Source organism: Aquila chrysaetos, chromosome 1 (assembly GCF_900496995.4).
Source record: "Aquila chrysaetos chrysaetos chromosome 1, bAquChr1.4, whole genome shotgun sequence".
In the NCBI taxonomy this organism is placed as follows: Eukaryota; Metazoa; Chordata; class Aves; order Accipitriformes; family Accipitridae; genus Aquila; species Aquila chrysaetos.
Window position 1 is genome coordinate 65,999,794 of NC_044004.1, and position 6,582 is coordinate 66,006,375.

Here is a 6,582-nt window from a genome sequence, read left to right on the forward strand (position 1 = left end):
ACTTCAGTCACTGTGGCATTAAGGACCAACTGTAGTTGAGCTCTTACTGATTTCTAACCGGACTTTTTTCTGTGCCCCCCCTGCCCCCCGACTCTGAGTATATATGGCTTAGTGTTTATCCTTTCTAGAGTAGGATTGACTCGTGCAGACTGAACTTCTGAACTTGAAATTACAGCATGAAGTCACATCAGGGAGACTCAACTAATGAATCTCTAATTAACTGGAAAACAATTATAAGCTGCTAAATTTGTAACAAGTGAGTTCATTTGTAGTCTTTTCCTGTAGCAAAGATATTTTCAATTTAATGCTGACAAAAAAGTAGTACTGTTCCACAGCTGATAATCAAGTTTAAAAATGTGTTAGAACATTGTATCCCCAAAAATGATTTCTGATCTGTTTTCCATTATCCCTCAGTCCATGCACTTACACAAGGACAAATAGATTTATTCATTATGAATAAATGCATGCAGCCTATCATACTTCGTCTTGGAAATCTGGTTGTGAAGCCTGCTGGAGGTATGTGACCTTAGGAGAAAACATTGGGAAGGGGCTCTTAGAGAAATGTTTTCAGGCTTAGCATAGCAGGCCTTTAAGAAAAAAAAAATTGATTATATTAAAAGGGTTAGAGTGGTAAGACAAGTGAGACACAGCAAAGGTTTTTTGCTTAATGTGAACCTAGTTCAACTTTGAACTGAGTTATATTATTGCTATTAAGATGAACTGGTATGCAAACTTTTGGCTAAGGAATGTGTTTGTTGTAATTTATGGATATTAGCTGTGAGCTTGAGCTTTCCTGGATTGCACTTATGGTAGGAAGCTTTGTAAGGACAACTTACCTTTTTAAAAAGATGCCTGTATGTGCGCACATGTATACATGCATAAAATACAATTCAGGTAGTACATTTAAAAATCTATTATGTATAAATATTGGTGTGTGTATACATGTATAGAATATTTCTTCTAAGGTATAGATTGTGATGTAATCTTCTGTAGATGGAGCAGAATTGTTTTGGTGAAGGCTTAAATATGATTTATAAGAGTATTTTCACAGTCAATTTATGGGCTGATGTCCCTCTGCTTTCTTCCTGCTTTTGGAGTTGATCATCAGTAATTGAATTGCAGTGGTTTTTGAAATCTTAACTGCTCACTGGGATGCCCTGTTAGGTGCACATATTTACAGCAACAGGATTGTGAGCCTGGGGCTAAGTGCCAAAAACTGCAGTTTGCTTCTTGCTTAGGGCAAAACTGGATTTTAAGGCATAAAGCCCTGCTAAGTCAAAGGATGATGACAATAAGGTAATACAATGACATTGTAATGAGATGTTGTCTGGCAAGCCAAATGGAGTTTTGTGACTTTTTTAGAATCTGTGACTTCAACAGATTTACAAATAGTCTCTACTGAACTCATTGTCAAACAAAATCTGCCTTATTTTGGAGAGAATTTATCAAGAAAACATGTAGATTAGCTGTATGAGTGGTGCTAATGACTGCATGAGTATATCTGTATGGCCATGAGAAGAGGCAGTGTTCAGTCAGTTAATTGCTGCATGAGTGGAGGAGACGTAGGTGAATGAATAAGCTGATGAGGCTTCTTGAAGCTGCAGTTGCTCATACATCTTTACTAAGCAAAATGTTGTCATGCTTGTTCTTTGACTCCATTCCTGGCAAGACTTGATAGGTTTTTGGCATTGTGTCCCTAGACTTCTCATATCTCTGAAAACATTGTGTTTAGGGAGGTTGTGTGAGCAGTGGTGACTACTAATAGATGGCTCTGGACCATGTTCCAAATTAGACGCGAGATCTGCATTCTTTGAGTGGTTTGGAAATGAGTCTATTAACTTTAGAGAAGTATTTTTATAGAGCAGCAATGTGTACCACAATGGCTAATAACAGAAGGACAGTGAATAGAAGATACCACTTGGCTCAGTGCCAGTTAAGCTACTCTCTACTGCCTTTGGATAGCTTTTTTGGTACAATTTCTTCCTTTTCCCCTGACAGATGTGGAAATACTGCAGCTGAATTGGGTTGGATCGGTAGAGACAGCTCAAGAAATCCATGCAGCAGTTGAAGTCTTAGTTCCTAGTGCTGGGCACATAGAACATTGATTCTTATTTAAGGACCTAAGTACATACTATTTTTGTTTAGATTTAGAGGAAGACCTTTGAGTTTAGAGAAGGGGTGGCCCGTTTCAAGGTCTGACAAAACATGTATGTTCCTCAGTGGCTTTGGCAAAAAAACAGGTAGTTGGTTTTAAGGATGGTGATGGAGTCCAATTCAAATGTCATTAATTCTATTCCTATTGTTGAACTCTTCATGCTATTTCTACCTTGAGCACAGTGGGTATAGCCAAGGGTTCTGTTTGTATCCTGTTAAGTTGCTCTGCCTCAAATACATTAAACATATGCAGGCTGTCATTATAGAAAACTCATACTTGACATTGAAGACTAATGAAAATACTCAAATTGAGAGTCCTTGGAATCTTGTTACAAAAATCTCAGTATTGACTCTGAAAGCTTCTCAACCAAAATCTAAATTGTTTTACCCTGAGATGTAAGGTATTTAATGTCCTTGTCCTCTCCGCTACTGAGCAGATTGATAGAGGTTTCTGGTTAAGATTTAGGTCTTTGCTCCACCCCCACCCCCTACCCCCCCAGTATTTAATATAACTTGTAGAAGACTTTAAGCACCAGGCTGGCAAATGTGATGTATTCCTGCTGTTCTTTGTTTTGACTAGTACTTCTCAAGAATTGGACATTCCAGATGTTACCCAATCTGCAAATTCTTCCTTGAGGAATGGAAAGGATTTAATTGGTATTGAGGTATTTAGAGAAAGGGCCAAAGAACACCCTAAAGACATATAACTAAGATGAAAGCAGACTTCAGCTATGAAGCCTTGTCCAAGGCACTAGTACTAATGCCCTAGAAGGAGGTTCCTAGTCATTGGGTTTTTTTGTGGATGTTGGACATAAGTAGCTGTTGGATAAACAAAAAATTTATCAGTACTAGTGCTAAGGAAGCCTGATTTAATATGCAATTGTGCCTCAACTTAGACTGTAAGCTCTAATCGAAGTTGTGGTATAATATGGTGTTTTCATAGATTCATGGAATATCTTGAGTTGGAAGGGACCATTAAAGGTCATCTAGTCCAACTCCCCTGCAGTAAGCAGGGACATCAAGTAGATCCCGTTGCTTAGAGACCTGTCCAACCTGACCTTGAATGTTTCCAGGGATGGGGCATCTACCACCTCTCTGGGCAACCTGTTTGTGTTTCACCACCCTCATCATAAAAATTCTTCCTTATATCTAGTCTGAATCTACCTTTTAGTTTAAAATCATTACCACTTGTCCTATTGTAACAGGCCCTAGTAAAAAGTCTGTCCCCATTTCTTATAAGCCCCCTTTAAGTACCAGAAGGCTGCTATAAGGTCTCCCCAGAGCCTTCTCCAGGCTGAACAACCCTGACTCTCTCAGCCTGTCCTCAGAGGGATGGAACACCTCTCCTATGATCATTTTTGTGGCCGCCTTCTGGACCTGCTCCAGCTTATGGACACCTGGTCCATGTCCTTCCTGTTCTGAGGGGCACAGAGCTGGACGCAGTACTCCATGTGGGGTCTCACCAAAGCAGAGTAGAGAGGCAGAATTGCCTCCCTTGAGCTGCTGGCCGTGCTTCTTTTGATGCAGCCCAGGATGTGATTGGCTTTCTGGCCTGTGACCATGTATTCATGGCTCATGTCCAGCTTTTCATCCACCAGTACCCCCAAGCCCTTCTCTGCAGGGCTGCTCTCAATCCCTTTGTCCCCCAGCCTTTATTGATACCAGGGGTTGCCCTGACCCAGGTGCGGGACCTTGCACTTGGCCTTGTTGAACCTCATGAAGTTCACATGGGCCCACTTTTTGAGCTTGTCTAGGTCCCTCTGGATGGCAACCTGTCCCATCAGTCATATGAACAGCACCACTCAGCTTAGTGTTGTCTGCAAACTTGCTGAGAGTGCACTTGATCCCACTATGTCATTGATGAAGATATTAAACAGTACTGGTCCTAATACGGCCCCCTGAGGGACACCACTTGGAGCATAGATGTAGGCCAGTATACGCTGCAAAACATGGATCTTGACTCAGCCATGTGTGAGCATAGTAGTTGGACTAGGAAGCTGCTAAAAAGTCTTGGGTATATTTAATATTGATTTGGATGACACACTAGCTGTTCAAGCCTTACAGTGACAGTGAGGTCTTGATTTTGTCACAGCTGTGCCTTTTGGAACTGCTGCTCCTGAAGAATGTGTCCATGCCATTACCAGCTCTGATTTGTTCCCATCCAGCATGGTTTGTTTTTTTTTGTTTCCCCAAAATGAACGTAATAAAAAAGGCAGAAATGTAACCTCAAGAGTCAAGATACGGACTCCAATGATTGTTCACTGTCTCCATCTTTTTATTAGATTTTCTGAGGCTGTTTTTTTCCCCCCCAATTTGCTGGATAAAATCCATACAAATGAAATACAAGCACAGTCAGTAAATAATAATGAAAAGGTAAATGCATTTTACAGAGAAGTCAGTGCATGTAAGACATCATCTGGAATGATGGTGATTTTTAAATTTTTTTTTTGCACAGATCATGAAGCTATTACAGTCTTTCAAAATTAATATCGGGCTTTTAGGCTCTATAACGGTTTGTGTGACCTCTTCTTACCCTTTAGCTAATAAGAAAAATGTTACTGTTTTTAAATACAAGACAGACACAAGATATGATAGTTCCATGGATAAGACTGATGCTTCTGTTAAATGCCATGGGACGGGCAAGTGCTTGGCTCAGTTTTCCAACTGGTGATGAGACCACATTTGGGGTAAGGGAGTACGGAGTTGTCTGTATCTGAGCTTCAGTGGAGCTGCCCCACAAAATGGTAAGGCAGAGAGAAATCTCCCTGCCAGCTTCCTACCTCTCCTCTGTAGGCCAGGCATGGCACAGGGTTGGAAACTCTGCTAGCAGTAGCCAAGTTGCAGTTTGTGCATCTCCATGGTGAGAAGGGCCACCTGGCCTTGACCTGGCCCCACTGAATTCCAGGACATTTCCAGTGCTCCCATCAGCAGCAGTGACTGTCATGTCCTTATGCCATGGTAGTGTACAACTCCTGGGCTGGACTACATCCAGTTTTTTTTTCTTCATGCACCAGATGATGTTCTGTGTGCACAGCATGTCTTGGGGACCTAACTTTGAAGGGATTTTAATTTCAGAAAGACTGTGAGAGATTAATAACCCTTAACTTCTGCGAATTGCTCTGCCATGTGATGTTTTGATGCTATTCCCCCAGTGTAAGTTGGTTCATTTTACTGGAGTCATGTCAGTTTAAAACAAGAATGGATCTCAGGAGTGAGGTTTTTAGCTATACCTTGACTATGAGTCTTGTCTTAGTACTTAAGATTTTAAGTCCTGCTAATTCCAGAGCTGTCTCATGTAAAAGCAAGGTGCACAGAAATCTAAAGGAAATTTGCTCTGGAACTTTGAGGCTGTTGCCTTAATCCAGCCACATACTGAATACATTGCAGGAAAGAGACTTCCTTGCTAAGCAGTCCTGTCTTCAAGGGACGACTGCATGAAGGTTTATTGGGTTTTGTGGTTTGCTTTTTTTTTCCCCCAAGTTACATCCTTGTGCAATGAATTGGCTGGGGGGTAACTTATAACCTTATCTTTCTACAAAACAGTGGAAATGTTCTTGCTTTGGGTAGTGAAGAGGGCTTTTGGGATGAACCGGTGCTGAGTTAGGATGAGAGCGGGGGACTCATGCCTTTTACAAGTCTTCCTCGATGCTCTTGGAATTTTCAAGTAAAGGGGGTTCTTACCAGTGCACTGCCACCTACGGTTTGGGGCCCTGTGTCAGTGTTAGGCTAGACATGCCAAGACTTCCTACTTCTGAAAGGACTTGTTGACATAAGTCAGAGCTTTACTAAACAGTGGCAGGTTTTTATGTGTGCTTTGCTCATCAGGGCTTCCCACCTTTCCATATTTTTTTGTCATGCATTGGTTGTAACCTAGTTTTTATTTCTTTTTTAAATGTTCTCTGGCTGTGCAATTTCATGCCTGAATTTTTTTTCCAAAAGAAAGGCACAGATTTTGTCACTGAAGAATGATATCTGTATGTACTTTCAGGTTTGATTTTCTCATGTTGATTGCCTGTGGGCTCTGTCTCTCTACCTCCATTCCCATACAATAGCAAGTCATTGTCTCCTGCAATTAGTTACATAGAAGAATGAAGAGATTGGCCCTGTGTTCTCCTCACTTCATCCTAGGATAATGGATTAGTCCAGATGCTTGACAGCATTGCATAAAGTGAGTGTGATGGAGTACAAACCCATGTGGGGACAGCTCTAGCACAAAACAACCCTTGCATGGCATACTCTAATTTTCTTCCTCATGCTTCATCTTGCGCAATGGTTCCACTTAATTATTGCACTGCGGAAGTTGGCTGCCTGGGCAAGGATTAATCCTTTCCAACAATTGTAATCAAACTTCCACTCGTGCACTCTAATGCTGGGTGCGTGCTTAGGGGAAGGGATGGGAATTCGGAAGCATGGTCTCTTGTCAGCAGA